The sequence below is a fragment of the Zalophus californianus genome, chromosome 17 (genome assembly GCF_009762305.2).
Source record: "Zalophus californianus isolate mZalCal1 chromosome 17, mZalCal1.pri.v2, whole genome shotgun sequence".
NCBI lineage: Eukaryota > Metazoa > Chordata > Mammalia > Carnivora > Otariidae > Zalophus > Zalophus californianus.
Genome location: NC_045611.1, coordinates 8,809,425 through 8,834,230, shown reverse-complemented (window position 1 = coordinate 8,834,230; position 24,806 = coordinate 8,809,425). Strand labels below are relative to the sequence as shown.

The window sequence follows — 24,806 nt, the reverse complement described above, 5'->3', positions numbered from 1 at the left end:
AGGCAGTTCTCAGTATTCAGGGCCAGTTGGGCCAAGTCTGGAGTAACTGGTTTAGGATTCCTCATCTCGCCTCTGTATGAGCAGAAGAAACTTAGAAGAACTGGGCCAAGAGGCAGAAAGCCAGAATAGGACTCCTTGCTGGACAAGAAGTTCTGAGTGATGAGGATTTGACTTCATGTTAGGTGCGGAGAAGAGTCACCCACAGCTGGCTGTTGGCCTGTGGCAAGGCCCTTCAACCCTTGAGTTTGTGGTCCCTCCGAAAGGGAAGACTTAAATTATTTCTACCAGCACTTTCTCTGGAACTTGGCAATTTCTCTGCTCTCTTGCTTGCAAGGGTATCACTCCAATCACCTCACATAATATGCAGCCTTTTGTAAGTATGCATGTCGGGGACCAGGAGATGTTGAACAGCCAGGCCTTGGAAAGAATAGGAAGGGGTAGGATGTTCTGGACCCAAGGAGACATAGGGACCCTCAGCAAGAGGTCATCTTGGATCTTTAGTCCGATGCTCCACCACAGTGCGGCCCAGCTCCCTGTGGCTCCCCTCCATTCCAGATTCTTTTGCTTACTCATCATTCTTCTGCTTGCTCTCAAGTGTGACTTACACATCCAACTCCTGGCCTCTTGGCTCCCTCTCTCTGGCATGACTTCGTCTGATGCTATTGACTCCACCAGATTCCTAAAAGAGAAAAATCTGTTGGGATCAGCTCATCTTCCCAGGCCATGCCATTGGTCCCCAGCCAGGCTGCAGACTATCTGGGCACAATCCAAGTGGTGGCCTCCAAGCAGCCTGGACTTGCAATCCTCAGCACAGCCTGTGGATGGAACACCTGAAGGTTGAGAGGAAGCAGGACATCACAGTGCGTTGGATCTCTCCAGCACAACAATGCAAAAACTGGCAGGAATTCTGTAGCAGGGGTTGCCCCCGTGAGCCTGTTTCAGGTCCAGATTCGATAAAGACAAGCTTGGCAGAGCACCGTGGATCTGGCTCTGGAGGAGTGGGCAGCGTTGATGAGCTGCCTCATCTTCCATTGATGAACAATGCAAAGGCCGACCTCCCGGTCATAAGCGAGTATTATCTGGGCCGCTGCACTTATGCAGAGTCAGAAAAATGACAACCTGAAGAACCAGAGTGCTTTCTTTGGGGGTTTCTTTTTGACAATAAAAGGGCTTTTCTAACTCGATCCTGTGAAGACCACTTTAGTTTCCATTTTTCTCAGATGATAACATCTACCGAGGGGCTCCTTTCACTATGGATACATCATTTCTCAGCCATGTGGGCCATGTTTAGAACCACATAATACTTATTAATTACCACAATTAGTACTTATTGTGGGCTGCTACGACTACCTCAGACGTACCCCAAATATTCAAAGGGAATTCATAGCCTACCAAACAGCAATGTCAATAGAAGCCCCGGATAAAATCTGACCTCCGTCCTTTAAAGCTGAACGTACATATTGATCAATTCTTTCCCAAAGGATGCTTCCTGTTGGAACATACTTTTTATTTTGTTTTGTCCTGATATTAATGTAATAAGGGAGCATATGATTGACTCCATGTACATTGAATATAGCTGTTATCAGGAATGGAGCCAATTCCATTTTGCCCGAATTAGGGCACTTGCATGTCCTTCCTTGTGTGTAATTCATACAATTCCCGTGCTACCAATATCCCGAACCAGGGATTGTAAATGTGGTTTTTCATCAGGAAGGCAGAGTTTGGTGGGTCCAGAGGCTAGCTCTGTCATTTTGTAACTGGGTGACAGCTCTCTTAACCTTTTTGGAATCTATCCACTCCTGTTCACTACAGAGATGTTAGTTACCCATCTTACAAGATTTCTGTACTGATTAGAAATAATATTTACAGTTTCTGGCAAATGGTGGATAGTAAATGATCATTATCACGAAAATTCAAGGACCAATATTTATAAATATGAACAGGGATTACTTTTTTGAATTGGCGCACTTAACTAAACATTCCCCAGTCCCTCAAATTGTCAGGCCTGGGTAGCCAGATGACCATTTCAGTTGCCCGGACCTTGCAAAACTTTGTAGCCTTTGTTCGTTTTTCCCTGGGAAGGGGGTTTTCACACCGCTGGGGTTAATGTGTCTTCGCTGCCCCTATTGTCATGGTGGCTGTGGGGGTGGCTCACTGGGGGCTTGGGTGCCTGAGAAAAGGAGTAAAAAACCCAACTGTGAAAACCCAAGAGAAACCGAAAGACCTGAACACTGGAAAAAAAAAAAAAAGAAAAGAAAGAGCTTCAGGACTGAAGCGGTTAAGGAACTGGCTTCAACAGGAAGTGGGCAGAATATGCTGTTTTCAGTACGCTCATGGGAACTGAGTTGGAAAGTGCTGTGGTGAGTGTGTGTGGAAAAAAAGGGCTTTAATCAAGCTATAAATATCTGTTTCTTTGAAGTTTTATGACCAACAATTAATGTTACTGGAAGGCACATAAAGAGTTGTTTCTCGACTTGATAGGTCTGAGTGGAGCAGGGGCAGGTTAAGATTCCCTCCTGAACGCTGTCCCTACTGATTCCCTTTCTCTCCCTCTCCTTGTGTGTATAAGTGAGAGAGAGAGCGCGCGCGCACTCACGAGTGACCCAGGTGTCTCGAATCCCCCTCTGTGTATATAACTATATACATCTATTCCTATACTCATTCATTCATTCCTTTGTTCATTCAGTTACCTCATGTTTATCAAAGGCCCTCTACGTGCATGCCCTGGTGATCCGTCAGTGCACAAAGGAATAAAACTCCTGCCCACAGGAAGTTTTTATTTTCCTTGTGGAAAGAGATGTTAAACAAATCAGGACATGTCAGGGAAAGTAAAATGCTGCGAAGGTAATCTGCAGCTGTTAAGAGGATAGGACGAGAGGCTGTGCAGCTCAAGAGAAGTCTGTCTGATGAGTTGCCTGTAACCAGACACCTGCATAAAAATTTGGGGTGAGGGGTGCTGATAGAGAGTAAGTACCAAGGTCCTGGGGCAAGCATGTGCTCAGGAAGGCTCTGGAGTGCCAAGGAGGCCAATGGGAGAGACCAAGGAGCTCTGTGCAGAGAAGGTACTTGTTACCAAGGTGCCTGGCCATGCCCTGCTTTGGAGGTCTTGGAAGTCAAACTTTCCACTTCCCATAAAACAAAACAAACAGTGCAAAAAACAAAAGCAAAATCAAAACTCCCACAGTAAGTTGTAGACAGGACTGCTTTTTAAATTTTTTTTAAGAATGCTGTGCCTCTTTTCTTTTTTTTCTCTCACTTCTTGCCTATATGCTGACCTGGGTGTTAGACAATTTTGTTATCTCATTCCTGCTTTGAAAGCCCTTCCGTTGCTTTTGTGAGTCTAATTGAACTTGAAGGCTAACAGGCCGGAGCAACATACACCTTCCCCCACAGGGTGCCCATTATACCCAATCTCCGTTAGTGTGGACTTTTGGAATCTGGAGTTTATGATCCTTTGGATTCAGGACTTGGCTTGAAGTTCACCTGTGCTCTCACTTTGGAGAAAGGGTTTACCAAGCAACGAATACCCCAAAACAATCTGGAGTAGTCTACCCTTCGCAAGAAAGCAGTTCGGAAGTACCCTTGTGCATTTTAGACTCCTACTTACTCAAGGATATTCTTACCTCTTCTTTTAAGGACTTTGCTAGATAAAAGTTGGTTTTCTAAAGAGGCTTTCTGCACAGACTTGTCGGTGGTCTTTGGTATGTTTGTCTGTTTTTAAGAAAATGCGTAGTTCCAATCAGCTTCCCTTCCAGGTTGTGTGAACTAGGGAGGTTTGCTGTGTGTGAGCCAGCGTTTTCCTTCTTAGGTTTCTTGGGTGCAGGGAGCTCTTTATGACTAATGGGATTCATTACATGTGTGTTTAGCTCACCTATTAATAAGGCTTTAACAATATTAAAATCCAAAGAGATAACAGAGAGGGAAGCCGTTGGGGGCAAGGAATCAGTTGTGCCGGCTTGCTTGAAAACAGAACAGCAAAATGGCAGCCACCTTGTTTGTCCTCTTCACTTAACTTCAGTAAAGCCAGAGGCACTGTCACTCAGTTGTCCCCAGATGCTCCGTTCGCCGTCTGATGGGGACGTGAACCTCGTTCTTGAGACCCTGTCTGCCCCAGGGACCTTCCGTGTCTTCCGGCAGCAGGGATCTCTTTCCTCTGGAACTGGGTCTGTGAGGACCTGGGTCTACGGGTTTCAGCAGCAGCTAAGGGAAGAGACCAGCCGGCTGCCACTTTTGTGGCAGTTTGTCACTGTTTTTTGTAATTGGCCTTTAGCCTGATCTAATTCAGCCTGGCAACATCCTTTGTCCAGTTAAAGAAATGGTCGGCAGGGAATGAATTGTGATGGAAACAGAGACAGATTTATGTACCTTTCGGGGACATGATTTCCCGAGGACTGGACACAAAGGTGACAGTTTTTGAAGATCTCTCTGGAATTGATGTAGATGTTATTTAAAACGCATCCTTCAGTGGCTCCATAGGAGTAGAGTGAGGGTTTCACCCCGATTCAGTGCCCCATCCTTGCCGATGGACACTCAGCCTGTGGCCCCAAATGTGTGTAATGCTGTCTTCACCCTTATACGTAGCAACGCAACCAGCTGTAAAGAAGATGCTAGAAGTAGGTGAGACCACTGTGACATGGCCATCGCTGGACTGTCCTACATCAGGGCCAAGAATGACACTTTCTAAAGAAAAACCATCAGGGCAAAAAAACCCCATTTACATCTATGATAAAAACAAAATGTCACGGCAAAGCTGGGAGAGGGTAAGAGGGCCAGGCAGCTATTGGAGTGGGAAAAAAAGCCCCAAAACACTAAACACACCAATTTATTTACAATAGTGTGTTTGAGACATGAGGCTCTGGATTTGTTTTTCTTTCCACTTTCTCCTTAAAAAAAAAAAAAAAAAGGGTACTGTTCATCATGGGATCAAAAAGAAATGTTTAGTGGCTTATTTCGACCCATTATTTTTTCTGTGTTTAATTTAGATGGAACTTCTATTTGCATAAAAATCCTGCTTGCGCGCATACAATGATTTATTTTTATTTTTTCATTTATTTTTTTTTCTCAATGAAAAAGGGAACCATTCTCACCACCCGAGCGGCTCGGCAACCACACTGGGCAGAGCACCGGACCCTGCTCATTTTTACCGAATACCAGGGCGACACCCACAACAAACACAGTGACATTAATTTTTACCACAAACTTCCGGCCAGAGCGAGGGAGACACTGCAGCCGATTTGGTGACTTGAATGAACATCAAAAGGATAATCAGATATTAGTCCTGTTCCTCTTTCTCAGACCATTGATAGTTTTGTCCCCTGCCCCACCCCCACCCCCCCACCCCCAGTGCCCTTCGACAGAGAATGACAAGCCTGGAGGGGAAAGGAGAAAGGGAGATCTGGTGACTCAGCAAAAGCAGACCTCTCGCCACAGCTTCCTGGCCCCCTCCTTCCCGGAGAGAAAGGGGAGGAAGCCCAGAGCAGGCCGGCCCTCAGTACTCTGCGCACAGGGACTTCAGCAAGCAGTATGGAACGAATGAGTGAGTGCACGGAGGAACAGATTCCCAGAGAATTGCTCTAAATTAGGGTCAGCGTTTAGACAGATAAATCGTCCACACATACCCCGTCCTTCCCCCTCACCCCTCAGTCTTGTGAATGCCCAACTACGTTTCGTCTAGCTGATGAGTATCCCTTTAAAAAATTCGTCTGAGTTTTGTTTTTTGTTTGTTTGTTTTTTTTTTTTTTGGAAAAGACCAAGTTGACATTTGCTAAAAGCTTTAGTATAAAGATGTGCCGAGCCAAATGTATGAACTCAGTGACCATCTGAAGATACCCCTCGAGTGGGGAGTAACAAAAACGTCCCTTGTGTAAAGAAGCCTGAGGAGGCAATCAGGGAGGCAATAAGAGGAAAATAATAGTGTTTCTTTCATTAAAAGGAGCCCGATATTTATTGATCCAACAAGTTTACACTGTGTGCACCCAGGAGTGCCATCAGCCCGAACCAGATGGGCGTCTTGGGCAGTTTCTTCCTCACATTACCACCGAGGGGATTTGCTGATCGCCTTGTCAGCTTCTGAATTCTTTCGGCACGCAGGAGGGGCAACGTGGTTCGGGCTTATTTCTAAGCCTGTTTGAGGTCATTTCTGGTCCCCAAATTGAGGCAAAATAATCCTCAGGATTCCTTGGACATTCTCTCCCACCCGACCCCTTCTATTGCCAAAGGGACCCCTCTGGAGATGCCAGGGTGCCTTGGAATTGACCGAAGGTGACCCTGGCTGAGGAAACACCTGTTGCTTTTGTCTGCCTCTTGTTTTCCTCTGGACTCCAACCAACAGGACCCTCTGCTCTCCCTCCAGCAGTTTTATTTAGCAGAAGAAGAGAGATGAGATGGAAAAGTGGACCCCTCTTTTATAGCTGTTTCTTCAAGGCGCTCAAACTGCTTTCAGGCATGGCCTTATTGCCTCATTAATCCCCATAATGTTCCCTTGGCAGTATTATTCTTATTTTCGTGATAGAGAAATTGAGGCACAGGCAAAATAAATGGCATGTGGAAGGTCAGAGAGCCGGCCAGCGGAAGAGGCGGCGCGGCTGCAGGGCTTCTGGCATCAGGCCTGGGCCATCGGTCAGACTGTCCTCCTCCAATACAGAGAGAGCGAGAAGGAGCTCGAGTTGCAGAGAAGATAGAACGAATGGAGGCACATTTGGTTATCACTCATCACTCCTCTTGGTGAATAACAAGACCATTACCTGCCAGGTTTTTCACAGCGGGACCGTTCACATTGTAAGTGTTCTGTGTGCCAGGCACCGTGCTGGGCTCAGGGATTCCACGGTTATTGGGACAGACGGGAGACTTGCATCAGTGCAGGTAATATGTAGGAGAGTACCGGGTAGCAGACCTCACAAGCAGGCATGAAGAAAGCCCTTCTCCTCACCCAGCCTCACCCAGCCTCACCCCCCAACTGGATTACCGTCCTGTCCTCCTCATGGGTCTCGTGGCACCCCACGCTTTCCCCACCGGATCTTTCCTCAACAGGGAACCAGAGCCTCCTTTGAAAACATAAGTTAGATCACATTTTCCCCCTGCTTAGAACCTTCCAGGGGCTTCAGGTGTCACTCCTTGTGGAAGCTGGTTTTGGCCATGGCTATGGGATCCTTCCTGCTGTCCCCTTTCGCAGGCCCCCTGTTCTTACCTCCTGGGCTCTCTCCCTCGCTCACTCTGGTCCAGCTGTGTTGGCCTCCCTGCCTTACCTTTGCCTGCTTTTCTTGCACCTTCTGAGGAAGCCTTCTCCCCATACCATGCTTAAAGTTAGTCTGCCTTCTCATGCCCATCAGCACTCCTTTGCACTCACCTGCTTTATTTTTCTCCATACGCCATCACCATCAGGCCATTCAGTTCATTTTCTCTCCCCTTCCATGGAAATGCACGGTCTGGGAGGGCGGGCATTTCCTCTGTTCTGTTCATTGCTGCATTCCCTCATTGCTAGGAACCTACTAGGTGCTCAGTAAATACTGGATCCCTCTGTGGTAGCTTTCTTCCCAGGATTACAGAATAATGAGGAGCCTGAAGTAGGGATCTGTGTTCACAAGATTTCACCGGGGAGCAGAAAGGATCACCATGGGTGGGGACATCTATAGGGATTCTTTGGGGTTGTAGGACATTGAGGAGGACAGGGCTCGCTGTCCTTTGTGGATTTTGCACTTTCTGTGGCAGAGATGTAGAAGGATTCATCTAAAGCACCAAACTGGACTTCTTTAAACTTACAGTTTGAGCTTCAGTAGGAGTTCTACCTGGTTGTGCCTTAGCCTGGAGGTCCTCATTACTGACAGCGATATATGGAGGGCGGACAGTGCCCTGGGTCAGTGGCCTCACAGAGAAGTCAGAATTCTCTTCTGTAAAGGGCCTGCTTTTCTCAATAATTGCATAATGATGTCTTTGATTCCCAGGCCCTCATCCCCAGCTGTTTCCTTAGGCATGTATTCAAGATCCAAGATGCCATTGACAATCCAGCAGGATGCATATTTGTATCTAGCTCAAAAAAAGAAAGAAAGAAAGGAAGGAAGGAGGGAAGGAAAGAAAGAAAGAAAGAAACGTGTGTGTGTGTTTTGGGTTTGTTGTTGTTGTTGTTGTTTTGGTCCACAGCACTGCAGCCCATGGCAGAAGATTCTAGCAATTAGCCGGAACCGAAAGTGATAATTTCTTGCAGCCAACACTGTGATCTAATAGTCACACATTACAAAAGCAAAATCCATATTTTTTTCATGGCGGCACCGCAGCACCACTGTCCTCTCCTCATGCTTTCTGATGTCGTTTGTTTGCACTGGGAGAAAATATAACCCTTTCCCGCTGAGGACGAGAGAGAGCCCCTCAGGTTTCAAGAAGGATGACATTCAAAAATACACTCTGGAAAGGCGTTAGGTTTGTATGCTAGGGGTGAGGACTGTGGAGTTTGATTCTGTTTCCAAATGATCTTCAGAAAGTACAGGACACGGGGCGCCTGGGGGGCTCAGTCATTGAGCGTCTGCCTTCGGCTCGGGTCATGGTCCCGGGGTCCTGGGATGGAGCCCCACGTCGGGCTCTCTGCTCAGTGGGAAGCCTGCTTCTCCCTCTCCCACTCCCCCTGCTTGTGTTCCCTCTCTCGCTGTCTCTCTCTCTGTCAAAATAAATAAAATCTTTAAAAAAAAAAAAAAAAAAGTACAGGACACTTTCTTCCCTTTATTTAGGAAAGGTGATCATCTTTCCCTAAGTGTCCTCCCATAAGCTGTGTTTTCTGGTAAAAGGGTGTAGGGGGCTCAGAATGGAAACTGAGGAGCTTTGAGTCTTTCATCCAGCAATCACAGTTCAAATCTATTGATTTTGACCATTGAATCTTGCCTCGGATCCGAACCTCAAGTGAATTTCCAAACCACTGGGCAACATAAATTACAGGCAAAATGATAAGTCAGGTCCTGCCAGGTGACTAAGTCAGCGTGGCAATGCTTCAAGTCTTTAAAACATATCCCAGTGGCCCAAAAGCATTAATACGTTTGGAACATTGCCTGTCCAATGTCCAGAGAGGCGCCTGGAGAATTTGATTCCTAGGTACATCAAGTTTTTGAGCTGGAAGAAACTTGAGACACTCTCTATTCCAGTGAATTCCAAACCTGTCTGCTCATCAGAATCATCTGGGAGCTTAAACAGATTCCTGAGCCTCATCTTCCAAAGAAACACATTGGTTTGATGTAGGATTGGACCCAGAAATTCCAGGCAGAGGCAGAATCACAACCGTGGGGACCCCTGTGATTTCACGGACAGGGAAACTGAGTCTCCGTTTGTGAGATGGAGGATGGGAAGATTGAACACAAACTCCCATGTTCTTGGTGTGTGGTGTTTTCTCCTGGATCGTGTTTAACCTGGGTAACCTAATTCACTAACCCCCAGAGTTCGAAGAATACTTGTAAGAATTGCTTGGGAAGAGGGGCAATGAGATCTGCCCACTTCCTTTATGCCCTTCTGGTACCCATGGTTGTATTTCAGTAAATCTCCCCAAAAGGCAATTATCATAGTATCCCTACAGGTTGAGCAAACCTTTCTTGAGGATCATCTCGAGGGTTTTGTTGTTGTTGAAGAGTAAAAAGTATTGTTTCATAGTCTTTTTTTTTCCCTGTCTAAAATATGCAAGGTTAGACAGGAATTGCAAACAATAAGTGTTTACTAGCAAGGTCACATACATGAATGAGTTGAGGTGAGTAATAACAACTCAGATACACCTTGTGGGAAAACCTGAATTCTGAGAAATAGCATTCATTTCTGCAGAGAAATACAGACCTTCCTTTTTATTTTCTTGAAACACATGGCCCTCTCCTTCTATCTGTTATTCGTACTTTTGACAGAGCAAATGGTATGATACGTCTTTCACTTTTCTCTTTACGTTAAGAAAAACAATATGCAGGTCCATGATCATTAACCTCACTGCTGAGGGACCCAACAGGGAAGGGTGGAGACTGTGGTAAACCGCAGAGCACATCTCTGTACAAAGGGGAAGTCACCTTCCATTCTAGCTGATTGTTGCCATGTGGGGATATAGATCAGGGTGGTCAGATCCTCTCATTTTTTTTTTTTTCTTTCTTTTCTAAGAGAAATAAGAAATGTAGATGCATGCGTGTGTGGGGGTGGGGTGGGGGGAGAAAGATCTTCAGGAGTTTTAAATATCAGCAACCAGTTCTGTTTATTTTTACCTTTAACATATTGTACCAAATACAGAGATGTGGGTCAAAAAGAACATGGCCCTTTGCAGCCCACGGGCCTTAACTTTGAGCCTTCTGATTAAAAGATATTGAATTGACGTATGAGTGACAAGGGACTATGAATGACAGGGTTCAACCAGAACAGCAGAACCAGTAGGAGATATATATTAAGAGATTTATTGCAAGGAATTGGCTTATGTGATTCTGGGACTTGCCTGGGAAAGCCGTGAACACTCAGGAAAGGCCAGCTAGAACTCTCAGCGTGGCCTGAAGCTGCTGACCACAGGCAGAATTTCTTCTGGCAGGAAATACTCAGTTCGCCTCTTCAGACCTTTGAACTGATTGAATCAGGCCCACCCAGATTATCTAGGATAATCTCCCTTACCCAAAGTCAACTAACTATTGACTTTAATCACATCTACCAAATACCTTCCCAGCAACACCTTGATTAGTGTCTAATTAAATACCAGGGATCTGTTGTGTAGCCAAAATGGCACATAAAACTGGCCATCTCAGAGAAATGTTTAAAAAAAGCCAAGAATAAATAAGATCAAGACCCCTATGTCATCCTTTGACAAGAGTCTTAATTTTTTTTTTTCCTCTCTCTTTTTTCCTTAAAAAAGGAGATCGTTGTAAAGAGCCTGAGAAATGAGGGCAGGCATTAGTGATCCGATTTAGAAAAGAAGCCCTGGGTTTGCGCCAATACAAGATGGGTTTGTATCTTTAAGTGGCCTTTATTACCATAGTAATAAACAGCAACCGGGCCCAAATCTTAGAGGCTTGTGTTGGCTTTGACCAATGAAGTAGAACAAGGCCTCTGAATACCCCATTAGTTCCAGGCTGTGCTTTGATGGCTCTGCAAGGCGGCTCTTTTCCTACACAAGTCACCAGCCTCACCCGTGTCTCTTAACAAATGTTGTTGACAGGCCAAGTTGCAATTTTTCTGCATGTTCTGACAGTTTAATTCAGTACCTCTTGGCTAAGCACTCAGCCTAAGGGGGTGCTTCAGCACCTTGGCATCACCAGGCTGCAATTAAAATAATTCAGAACGGGGGCTGTGCTTGCAGAAATAGTCCTTCTTCCCTTTGGAGCACACCGTGCACTTTCCAGTCCCCCTGTGGAGCAGATTCAAGATCTCCCTTTTAGAGTGGAGGGCAGTGGACGTTATTAAGAAGCCATCGACTTGCAGGAAGGGGTTCGACGTGTGTGTTGTGCCCAACGGGGGTCTTTCTCCACGGTAGCTGAACATAATTTCTTCCGTAGACTTGGCACCTGTAGAAAAGTCATGGGGGGCAGGGGAGGGCGGGAACATGGACGGACCAGAGTTTGTCAAAAACCATTTTTAGAAGCCGTCCTTCCAAAAACAGCAAGTCAAAAATGCTGTCCTTGATTCTGAATTCTGTACAGGAAAGATAAATAGTTAAGAGGACCTGAATTTGGCCTCCTTTGAAATGCCCTTGTATGAAGAGAGATCCTGAGAGATGTTTTAGACCCAGATTAAGGGTGGTGTCACTCCCAAAACAAGACCATTTCCAAATGTCAGAGAGATTTGGGTTTGCCAGTTAAGGTGCTCTCAGCAGATGGAAAGTTGGTACATTCCCCAAAATTACTTTATGATGAGGACAATTTTGGGGAATGCAGTGAAGTCGGTCGGGGATGGGACCCGGGAATTTGTATTTCAGCAAATGTCCCTGGTGAGTCTTTTCATTCAGGCAAATGCGTGAGGTCCTCCTCTGAAGTAGATGACCACAGGACTCTTCTTTCCAGAAAAAGCAAACAATGGAAACTTTCCAAAGGAACTTACCTGAGATCATTTCTCATTCTCTCTCTCTCTCTCTCCCCCATATTACCTTCCCTTAAAAAATAAAGTGCTACTATTTAGTTGCTGCTTCTCCATCTACTTTCTGGATACTTCCTTCTAGGGCTATGGGATATGTAAGAGAAACATGCTTTAGGGCTTTGGTTTTCAAGAAATAGAGCATCTTGTTGGGGAATGGAAGACTTTCATGGGTAGAACAGTAGACAATTCTGGAAGACTTATCTAGAGTTGACACCTGACTCAGGGCCGCACCTCACCCCCTCCCACCTCCCTCCCATGGATAAGGGTGGAAATGAAGGGAAACAAGCAAAGCACTCTACTTGAGTGCTTATATGTTTTTGAGGAAACTGGTACAAATTCTCCAATTCTCTCTGAACGTCTCCTCTAAATCCCTTCTGGAAAATAATTTGCCCACAAAAATGAAACTAAAACGCATGCTATGTGCTTATTAATTCAGTTATTTAGAGGCACCTTGTGACTTTAGGCAGGAGGTATTCTGCTCTAGGGCTCAACTACCTTATTTGTCAAATGGGCATCCTGGGTGAGTGGTCCTATGCACCTGAGCTCTCCTTGCATTCTCGAACTTCCATGAAGCTAGCTGGTAGGTGCTAGATTCCCTCTTAGGGGCCATGGGGGATATGAAGTATAGGAGAATGCCTGTGGTCTGTTGCATTTAGCAAACACCATACTTTTCAAACTTGTTTAAAGTTGCTGAAAATTTCAGTTGAAGGAAACCCTACACTGAAGCTTGGTACATAACAAAGAGGTAAAAGAGATGCTGGCAGAGTTTGAAAGTGATCTCATTAGAGATTAAATGTGTACACAGTGCCTACCCAGGAAAGAGCTGTGCATATTGCAACCACTCAGTAAAGATTTCAAGCCATTGGGATATAATTCTGAGATCTCAGAGGTTCTGAGTCTAAACTTTATTTTTTCATCCAGCTCTTGAGGAGTCTTTCCAACTCACTTGTATCAGAGAGCCTAGAGGGGAGGAGCAGAGGGAGAGGGAGAGAGAGAGAATCTTAAGCAGACTCCCCGCTGAGTGAGGAGCCCAACAATGGGGCTCGATCTCATGACCCTGAGACCATGACTTGAGCCGAAACTGAGAGACACTTAACTGACTGAGCCACCCAGGCGCCCCTGGGAATGATACTCTTCTGATCTTTGAAGAAGATGGATGAAGAGCAGAATGTCTCTGTGTGATTGGACACCCACATTCTGGCCGGCAGCCCCCCTCTCCCCTCCCCTCCTTCCCCATCCCCCTCCTTCCTCCCCTCCTCCTTCTCCTCTTCCATCTGGACTGACCAGCCAAGACCTTGACCAGACAGGAGCGAAAAGGATGACGGGCAGGCCCACTTTCATCTGCCTCTTGATTTGGGCAAGTTCTCAGCACAACCTTCTTAGGCGTTTCCTGACCAAGGCAAATACTCGCCTAAGTGGTTAAATCTCAGAACATATTTGTTGATCTCTGCTGAATCTCTCAGACCATATTAATCCCTCCTCTGCCTTTCCCTATACATTAACCAAGGCCTTGACCTATTGACTGCAGAGTCTCTGAAGCAGCTGGACTCCCTGTTTGAAAGGCTTTCCGAAGAGGCATCTATTAATTTATGTATTTAATTTCTGTATGAAGTGACCGTTCTCCTCCCAGCACAGGTATTAAAGTACCTTTAGGGGAATCAGGCAGCTGAAATCTTCCGTAAGGAAAAATGCTTAGAGTATCACAAAACAAAAGCTTTAGTGGGGAGTGTTCAGAGCGCTGCTCAATGGAAAACTGCAAGGATCTCCGCGCCCCCCCCCCCCCGCCCCCGGATTGGAGGTCCTCTCCCCATTTTACTGAGCGCCAACCCCCTCCCCAATCTGGGGAAACTTACTGGAACACCAGCTTCAATACAGTATAGAGGGGCGACGAAGAGCTGGGTCCCAATTTCTTCTAGACCGTCTGGTTTCATATGTAACCCAACTTTGTTAATGGAGTTAATGTTTAAGATCTTAACAAACCCAGCAACATTTAAAATGATCTGGGAAGTCCAGCTACAGACTAGCTAAACTCTATTCAGAAAGAGGGTTTTTCCTTTGTTAATACTAGATCTGCTGTTTAAACAGTTCAACCCATCACAGACATTCATTTCTGCGTGATCAAGAATGGTTAAGGTGAGCTGCAAATCAGAGCTCCCCGTCCAAGCACCGGCATTTTAATGACATCAGGCACATGTCTACACATCTGTCTACAGACATGCTTTGTAGGACATACCAGGTGGCCTTGTCCTGTAGAAAGAGTTCCTTAATTGAAAATGATGTGTGAAATTCCAAGAGAGGAGTCCATGAACAGGGCAATTCAGGCTTTGGAGTCCCTGAGCCTTCCCGAGAAAAGATAGGAACAGCCTTGCGGTGGCACCTTTTTGGCTAGAAAAACAACCTTGCCCAAAACATCAGAAATCCTGCCATTTCCCTTCAGCGAGGCTTCAAGGCTGGTATCACATGGAAGGCCCACACTCACAAGTGGGAGCTACTCTAGGGCATTGGTTTTCAAACCCTGAAATACCGCAAAATTTCTTTTAAATGAAATAACGTAGGGATGCCTGCATTTTATTTTGGGATGTAAGGACATGAATAATTTTCATAAAGCCTCAGTTACCTGCTATCAACATTTCATAAGACAAATCGTTTCCCCCAACATTATGAAAATTCACAAACATGCATCAAAGTTGAAAAAAATATTACAATGAATGGCATTTTATTCTGTTTTCTCATCTTTTTATCCATCCATTCATCCATCTTACAATAAAACAATGCTTTAAGCCAGAAAATAGGAAAGACATAATCTCAGTGTAGAACACAGTTCTTCCCACAAAAAGCCAGTTGACAACCTGATGTCGGTTTATACTCATTAAAATATCTCTACACATCCATACACCCATGTAAATGCCCATGTGTATAGACACACATGTATATGAACATGCAAAATACACATACATGTATACATGCATTCTAAAATGCATATCACATTTTAATCCCCGTTCCTTTTGTGGAGCAATGAAAACAAGGTCACTGCCCCAGCATGAGTGGTTCTCAGAGAGTCACTTTGGGACCCACTGGAAATAGACCAAAAATACATGCTGCTGATTCATTAAGAGATTCTAGGCTGTTCCAATAGTGCACTTTCCTGGAGTCCCCACTCCACCAGGATTAGCACCTCCTAGAGCAGTGACAGGCGCACAAGGGCCCGAATGATGGCAGTCTGCTGTAGTTTCTCACAGTTAAAAGGAACTTTTTTCCTTATGTTGGAAACAATTTATGTTCAGTGTCGAAAAGGTAGAAAATACAGGTCAGCAAAAAGAACAAGCAGAGCAGTCATGATCTCAGAACTCAGAGGGAAGGATGACGCTCCACCACGTGCACACCCATGGCTTTCTCCCTACCTGTAGCCACATTCGGACCTCTGTCTACACCTCAGTCCACTCTTATATTCAAACGTATATCTAGACATTAATATAAACACACATACAGCCACTTTTGCTTTTACCCCCCCAAAAAACCCAACAGAAACAGGATTATATTGTATACAATTGTATATAATCTGATTTCTTTTGTTAACAGGATACTGTGAATATCTTTCTGTGCCAGTAAATACCGTCCTGCAGCATTTCCAGTGGTCCCATAGTATCCTGTTATACAGTTTTCAGTAATAAGTTTAAACTAATGGTTCTCAAAGTGTGGTTCACGATCAGCAGCAGCACCTGGGAACTTGTTAGAAATGCAGATTCTCAGGTCCCCACCCGCAGACTTACTGAATGCAGGGTTGGGGCTGCAGTCTGTGTTTAAACAGCCCTCGAGGGGATTCTGAGCAATGCTGAAGTTGAGAACCACTTGTAAACAAACTCTCTTCCCCAGTGATTCTCAGGGGACCACATTCTGCATCTTTGGCCTGGAACCTCAGACTTTTACCTGTGCTCCCTAAACTCAGATGGAGAAAGCTTTAGAATTCAGACTCTTGTAGTCATGCCCACCAAACTCTCATGGGAAGTGCAATCCCTCTTTACCTCTAAATTCCACTGACTTACTCTAAGATTAAGGGATTCAGGGATAAACTTGGGGTGTCTGCAAAGTTCTTGAAATTATGTGCAACATTTGGAATTTGAGTGCATTTTTCTAGACAAAGTCCACCTATCAGATTTTCCCAAAGTCCATGACCGTAAGATGACTTCTTATTCGTTATCTTTGTTCTTATGCTTGCCATTGAGTTCTCCCCAGTTACGTCCATGAAAAAAGGAGAAGAAATCTACTCAGGGGTCCATTGGGCATAGTGCCTAAACAACATGTGGAATGGTGACTTTTTCACTTTTTCATCTCTTAGAGAATCCAAAGACCAGCCTTACTTTTCTTTTCCGGGGGCCATATAACTACATTCCCCAAGTCTCCAGCTAAGCCTGTCCCTGACCCTTGTAGTAGGTGGTATGCACATTTTCAGGCCCCACGTTCAAATAGAACCTTTCTCGAGTCTTTTACATCTTTTCAGTCTTGAGATGGTTTGCGAGGACTTGGAGCCCCAGTGAAGGCCAAGAAAGCAGGGCGAGCAGAGTGAGACTGAAAAATAAGGAAAGGGAGCCAAGGATTTCCTTTGGGTCGCTCACCTTCCCCTGCACAGGCCAGGTCCGGGGAGATGGCCTGCACAGCTCACTTGCATGTGGGCTGCGTAGCTAACCGCACACCCACATGTTGTCCTGGGTTCAGCTCTAACAGCTGGCCACTGCAGAGGGTGGGTGTCACTGGCTGACCACAGGGTGCAGGTGTGTCTTCACAGAAGAGAGAGTGTCCACGCTGCGCTGGGCACAGATGTACTTCGTGTGCTGTGAGTGCTTCAAAGCACTTTGCATCTTCCTCATCAGGAAAGCCAGTGTTGTAAAATATGCCATAGTCTTGTGTTAAATACTTTCATTATCTGAGCAACATTATCCTTCCTCATCTCCCTGGTCAGCCTGGCATGAACTTGGCTGGATGCGAGCTTAGACCACGACTTTGTGTGTGTGTGTGTGTGTGTGTGTGTGTGTGTGTGTGTGTGGCACGCACACGTGCACACATGTGCACATCTTCCAAGTACTCTGGGACTCTTGACAATATATGACGTACAGTGTAGAGTTGGGGGGCACTTTTAATCTCAGATCTGTGCCAGGACGCTGCGTACAATGGTGCCAAGCCGAAACATACCCTCACGCTCCTCTTTCCAGTGTTCTAGGAGTGACCGTGCGCTGGGGCTGGCCATTGACACAGATACTTGTCCCCCAGTCTCTCAGGTTCTGTTGAGCTACTGTAACTTTAAAAAGATCTAACAAAGACTACCTCCACTAGCTAAGCTGAAATAAGAATGTCTCCGGAGTTTAATGGATCAAGCAGCGGTGATAGGTTTTATGGCTCTTTTTCACTTTAGGGCATAGGGAAGAGAGAGCCGGGCAGGTTGGTTTTAAATTCAAGGATTTATGTTGTTAATCCTCCGGGCTAATTATAATTTATGGGATCTTGGCAAATTAATATGCGGTTGCTATTCAAAAGTGGAGAGCAATGTGAGGCGGGCATAAACAAGCCTTGTTCATTTTTAATTTATTTCCACCAATGGAGAATATTAAATAAAATGAACACTAGGGTATTTCGCTCTGAGTTTGGTGTTCATTATTTATCTCTAAATTATGAAATTCATATAACAACTCCTTGTTTTTTCACCAAGAATCCAGAAATAGGGAGCGATAGCATCCAGATGAGTAGGAGGCAGTCCGAGGAAGTCTCTTTACTGCATTTATTCAACAGCACATGTTTGGGGATGGAGGTGTTCCAGGCAAGCATGTTGGCAGGGTCCAAGATTTGGCCTTGTGCATGTCAGGATTGTTTAGAAACAGCTTGTCAGTGGTATGGGAGCTTAAAATCTAGGAAACGTAGGTGCCCACCCTCCAAAGCAAGGACTCTAGCCTGTTAGGTCTGAAGGGCTTTGGAAAATCCCAGTGTATTGCTAGCCTTGTAGATGCTGTGCAGGGCATGACCCCATAATAGGACTTTCAGACTTTATCACAGCAGTCTCATTGTACCCTGGACCCGCATTTCATCAGCATCCCCGATGACAGTTTTCAGAGTTCTTGAGTAAAGAATTCAGCTTCTCACCCAGCAACGACCAGCAGGGAATTTTCAGTGATTGGCAACCACGTAGCCAGTAGGTTCCATCTAACCTGATAATCAGTTGCTCCACTAGAAACAAGAATGCCCTTCTCATTTCCCCTCCACCTGCTCCCCTTCTCCCTCTCCCCCACCCCCCTCATTCCTCTTCACTCCAGCTGGGAGAGGCCAGCACAGGCTGCTCGGAGAGCTGTGGAAGCCCTGAGCTCTGAGCCCAAGAAGCACGTTGGAGTCCTCCCCCCAGCTGTGCAGCTCAGATAACAGCTGGAACAGAGAACAGGCTGTTCTCTCTGCTAGAATATCTGACCCAGTTCTGACTGCCGAAGAGACTTAATGGCTGGTACCCCAAGTCATTCTTGTCCCTGTGTGAAGGGAGAGAAGCAGTCTTTCCTCTCCACCCCCCGACACACACTCCATCCAGACCCTGTCTCTCTCTGACTGCACTTCTTTGCATTGCTATTGGGCTCCTAATCCATGTTCTTGTCGGCAGAAAACTGAGGACCACCTTCAACAATTCTGAACAAGAGATGGAGTGTTTTGCTTTGAGAGGGAGGCTAGGGTGGAAAGGGAAGGATTTCCAGAGTCCGACAGTCCCCAGATCCAGTCCCAATACCTTTTATCAGATGGGTATTGTTGGGCAAGTGACCTAACGTCCCTGAGCTTTCTCATCAGTGACGTGAAGACACTCTTATTGGTCTTTCGGATTGTTATGAGAAATAGGATATTAGAAGCACCTGGCACATTGCCTAACCTCTCCTTGGTCAAAAAATGGTAATTCTCCCTTATATCCTCACCCTGTATGTAATAAGTTCCCAGCAAATGTGTGTAGAACCGAGCTGCTAGAGGAGATCCATGTGTGCCTTTAGCACTTACAGAGAGTCATGGACGCTTTGACTCTTGGAGGCTATCCCAAGGCTCAATGGCAGTGAGGAAATGTGACAAATCATGTAAATATCCCCCGATGCTGTTGGTTCGTGCGTCTTTGTAATCAGAACAAGCGTTCGTGATTTATAAGCAGCCTGGCGCTGAGACGTGGAAATCACTGGGTACCTGTAGATGTTTTTCTTCATTGTTGTTGTCTCTCTGTCAGGTTTTATTTTTGTTTGTCAGAACAGCAGGAAGTCAAACCCATGTCTTGACAGAACTCCTGGCTTTGCAGAGGTTTCTTATTCAGGAGGTCTTTAGCCTAATCATTTATTGGCAAGAGGACACTCCGTTTTCTGTATTATTGAAGGATGAAAACTTAAACCGAATTGAGATTGTGTATTTGGTATATTCTATATTATTTTTAGTTCAGTAATCAAGGGTCATCAAGGTTTTACTTTTTTAAGTACTTTTCTGAAGGAGCATGATGTAGGAATAAAAGCCAGAAAGTTTAAAAAACAAAACAAAACAAAATTAAACACTTGCAACTGGCACTTGGCTGGGACGCTCAGTCGGTTAAGCCGCCAACTCTGGGTTTCAGCTCAGGTCATGATCTCAGGTCCTGGAATCAAGCCCCGTGTTGGGCTCCACAATAATCAGGGAGTCTGCTTGAGGATTCTCTCTCCCTTTGTCAGTCCCAACCCCCCCCCCCAGCCCCCACCTGGTTCATGCTCTCTCTCTCTCTCTCTCTCTCAAATAAATAAATAAATAAATCTTTAAAAAATAAAAGTAAAAAAGCAGTTGGTGACCTTGGGACACAGCATGGGTAATGTCCAGGCAAGGAAGACAGAAAAAGATCAAGGTATCACAGTGGCACAAGTGTTTAGGCTCATCATATAATAGAGTCTTGTCCAAAGAACATTTATTGTTTTCATTTATTGGCCCCAAATTCCAGAATACCCAGATGTGTGTCTAGTGCGCCTGGTAGGGAACAGATTTGTCTAACAGGCTCCATCTTGAATTCAAACTCTAGTTCCACCCATCTACTCAAGCTTTGTAACTAGGTCAAGCTAATCAGGTGCATCTCTCTTCTTCTTGAAGATGAAATGTCTCATCGGACCCTGAGAATCACCTCCCACAAATGCAATTCTTTCTGGTGGGTGAGCTCCCGCAGCCATCCCTGATGCTCAGACTTGCCTGATCCCCAGGACTGGACACAGCACAGGCTTAGTCTGAGATTCTTACCTCTGTGCCTTCTTCTTAGCTTGCTATCACCATGAGAAGTTAGGCGGTATCACCTTCAAGTAACTAGCCCCTCCTTCCCTCCTTCCTTTTTGTGATTTCTACACATCAAAGTCAAGGTTTTTGGTTCAAGTCGACCAGCCCTTCGAAAGTGTTCTCTACTTGATTTAATGGTAGTAGCTCATCTTGATATATAAAGGAAGCATTCTGATGTCAAGGCATCATCCCCTTATGCTGAGTATCGTTGAAGCTCAGGACAGACACAGGAGTGAGAGAGATGGTGCTGTGGCTGAATGTTGTTTTGCCACAAAATTCATATGTTGAAACCAACCCTCTAATGTGATGGTGTGATAAGGGGGAGCCTTTGGGGGGTAATTAGCTTCTGAGGGCAGAACCCTCAGGAGTGAGATTAATGCCATATAAAAGAGGCTTGAGAGAGATCCTTGCCCTCCACCGTGTGAGGATGCAATGAGAAGTCTGTGGCCCCCAAAGAAGACCCTCACTCACCCATGCTGGCACCCTCACCTGGGACTTCCAGCCTCCAGAACTGTGAGAGAGAAAATTCTATTATTTATAAGCCACCCAGTCCATGGTATTTTGTTATAACAGCCGAAATGGACTAAGACAGATGGAGAGCATTTTGGTCCTTTTTCCTTTGCTGTTTGGGCCCTGGAAACTTTTTGGGGAATATCCAAACGTGGAACCCCCTCCATCTGGGGTCTCCCAGCTTCCCAGCTGCCCAGCTGCCTGCTCTTCTTTCAACTCCTTTTTCTCTGCGACTTCTTTAATGGATGGTACTCTCCTACGCACTGTTCTCAGAAAAACAGGAGCAAGGCCCCATTCTTCCACCGACAAACATTTCCGATCATTGGTACCTCGGTTTTATTCCTCACTCTCCCACTATATAAAGGACTAAGAAAGCACTTGCACGAATGTTTACACATCATTTAAATACTCATTTCCATTAATTTATTCATAGTTGTAAAGTTTATTACCTAGAATATAGAGTCATAGAATTTTAGAGCCAAAGACACGAGAGAAATCATCAGGTCCCAGCTCCTCATTTTGTAGATGAGGAAACTGAGCCGAAGAGCTCTGCCCAAGGTCAAATTCTTGAACAACAGATGCTGGGAGACCCACACTCAAGGCTTGACAGTCCAGCCTCTGCTGAATGCACTTGTGCACAGCTGACAACTGTCTCGCTGTCCCTGGCATGGACAGCCTCGTTCCTGTACATCATCTTGTCTTGTCATTCTCTGTCCAGTACGTGCTGAATGCCATCGCGGGGCTTGGTGCAGTGGTGAAGGACGCGGAGCGCACAGCCGAGTGGGGCAGAGAGGCCCAGCGTGCTCGTGTGAGGACAGAGCATGATAAGGGCTTTGAAGGAAACAAACAAGGTCTGCGTGGAGAACAGTGGTGGGAGGTGTCTCAGTTGGGCCGCCGTAACAAAGGACCACAGACTGGGTGGCTTATCAACAACATAATTGATGGCCTTGTAGTTCTGGAGGCTGGAAGTCCGAGATGGGGGTGCCAGTGTGCCTGAATGAGGACCTTCTTCCTGGTGCAGACTGCCTACTTCTTCTTATGTCCCCACATGGCAGAAAGGACGAGGGAGCTCTCCGGGGTCCCTTTAATAAGGGCACCCATCCCTTTCATGAGCTCCATCGCCCATGACCTGATACTTCCCAAGGGCCCCAGCTCCTAACACCATCACACTGGGAGTAAAGATTTCAACATATGAATTTTGAAGGAGGGGGCACCATTCAGTCCCTAAGAAGAGGGTAGGGGCTGTGGAGGGGGGGTGTTTTCCCAAGGGGCAGTGAGAAGAGACTGGGAAGGGGTGCAGCCAGCACAGGAGGTATTCATGAAGGGTTGCTGCAGTGAACTAGTGTTGCAGTGTCCACCTGGGCAATTCTGGGGGTCTTTGCAGAACACTCTGCCCCTGAGGCATCCTTCATGAGGGCCAGGGAAACCGGGGTGCTCCCCACCAGCTCCCATCTGTCACTGGCTGAGAACCACCCTCAGGGCATTAACTTCCAAGCACGTCTGACCTGTACCTTGGAGCAATATTTGCAATGTTGGGGACGTGCTTATACTAAGAAAATTTTACTTGCATACCTGAAAGTCAAATTTAACTGGGCATCCTGTATTTTATCAGGCAGCCTGAGGCCCACCCTTAGGTGCCCTTTGATGGGTCGGGCAGCACCCCTAGCCAGAGGGGGCCCCCAGCATCACAGTTGCTCGTGGAAGGGAGGGACAAGCACTAAGCTGCTCTCAGCTGGGTGACCGGGGAGGTCCTTGGGAATAAATGTCAACCCAGCCCAGGCCTGAAGGCTGGGAAGGAGCCAGCTTTTCATGCAAGGAGGCAGTTGAGAGTTGGAGAAGACAGAGGAAAGACTTGGAGGCAGAGTGAACATTGCATGTAAAGAGCCAGATCCACTTCATAATCATCTGCTCTCTGTTAAACCTTAAACCAGGGTCTCTCGGTGCTTGGAAGTGACATTTGAGTTGGGGTGGCAGGGCCGGATGATGATTCTAAGGCCAGGTCACGACTCAGCCTTGAGGGGCACTCTCTCTGTCTGGCAGGAGACTCACATCGTCCTCAATCCCATGTGACTGTCCCAGCAGCCTGAGGAAGTAGGTGAGGCTAACAGGCTCATTTTCCAAGCTGGGGCACCCAGGGCTTTGAGAGGTTGGGTAGCCTGCTAGTGAGGCATAGAGCCAGGGTTGGGAACCAGGCCGCTCCCGAGTCTGTGTCCCCAACTGCCACTTCATCATCAGACACACCTACTGTGGCTTGAACTGTGTCCCCCATGAAGGTATGCTAACGTCCGAACCCCCTGTGCCTGTGAATGTGACTGTCTTTGGAAATAGGTCTTTGCAGGTGCCATCAAACTACGATGAGGCAATTGAGCAAGACAGAGAAACCCGGAGACCTGCGGTGCAACATTGTACCTGTAGTCAACAATGATGTGCTGTACACTGGGAATTCTGTTAGGAGGGCACATCTCACGTTAAGAGTTCCTACAACAATAATTTTTTTTTTTTCCAAATGAGGATATGCTGGATGAGAATGGGACCTAAATCCATTGAGTGGGTCCTTGTGGGGGACACGGCAGGGAGACGTGGGGAGGCCCGGGCACGCGTGCACACGCAGGAGGTTACACCAGACGAAGGCGCAGGCAGACACTTGGACTTGTGGGGCTGCTCGCTGAGGGGCACCAAGCCTTGACAGCTGCCGCCAGAAGCTGGAAGAGGCCAAGCTGGGCCCTTCCCTAGAGCTTTGGGAGGCAGCACAGCCCTATGGACACCTTGAGTTTGAACTTCTGGGCTCCAGACCGGTGACAGAACAAATTTCAGTTGTTTTAAACCACCCTGTTTGTGTCTTTTTGTGGCACTTTGTGACAGTAGCATGGGGCACCTAACGCAGCACCCCTTCTCAGCTTACCAAAGGGCATATAAAGATGTGCCCTTGAGCCAAATGAACCAGCCAGCCCAGGCAGGAGCCCAGGGACCAAGCCCCCCACCTGCGGACAGTGGGTGGCAGAGGTGGCCTGCCTCCTTCTTCCTTTAATGGGCATAGATGTTGTGGTCCATGTTTCCCGGCCCACTGGCGGTGACACAGAGGGAGGAGCCGGGGATGCAGACAAAATTATGTACATCTCAAGGGCAGTTAGACAATTAGCTCGCCCGCAGGAACACTGCAATATGCACAATATTTGCTTTCCCAGCAAAGCCAAGTGCAAGTTCCTGCCTGCTCTGATGACCCAGTGTCCCTCCAGTGCAGGAAGGGACCAGGTCCCTCAATGCTGCCGGCTTCCACCTTCTGCTGCCACAAGGCTTTAACCCCTTACTGTTCCCCATGCTCTCAGATACCCCATGCAGCTGTTGCAAGGTGGATTCAAGTGGGGCCGTTCTATTTGGCCCCTGCCCTTACCAGAATTCTCTCCAATAATCAATGGAAGCACAATCCATAAAGATGCACATAGCCCATCTCTCATCTTAAAAAAAAAAAAAAAAAAGAAGAAGTTTACACCTTGTCTCCTTCCAACAAATATTTGAAACAACCCATCAGAATTTGGTGCAGGTGGTCACTAAGTAGGAAAGAAACCGAGAGTATGGAAATGAACATGGAGCCCAGAGTTGGGCCAGGACCCCAAAACATGTGTGCTCTTGTCAAAAGCAAGCTGCTGATTTGTCTTCAAGCCTCCTGGCAGCCTCCCACCGGCTGGGAAAGACCATCATTTATGCACTTTGCAGTATGTATAAACACGAAACAAGCTGGTAATTCAGGAAAAGCCCTGGTCTTCTCCTGAAGAATCTAACGGTGACCATGAGATGGTGTGTCTGCAGGGAGGTTCCTGGGCTCAGGTGGGCTGTAAGAGGCCCCCCACCAACCCCTATTCTGGCCCCACTCTTAACTGAGAGACCATGCGAACATTCAGACTGAGCTGGAAGACTGCTCTGACCTGGTACAGAGTTTTAAGCCATAAGGAAAA

At 46.4% G+C, this 24,806-nt stretch overlaps 1 protein-coding gene across 3 annotated transcripts in view; it reads left to right on the top strand.

Moving 5' to 3' along the window:
- The window catches only part of WWOX (WW domain containing oxidoreductase), a 928,538-nt gene that overhangs the window by 815,942 nt on the left and 87,790 nt on the right, over window positions 1–24,806 (top strand). The gene's annotated exons all lie outside the window — the stretch shown is intronic.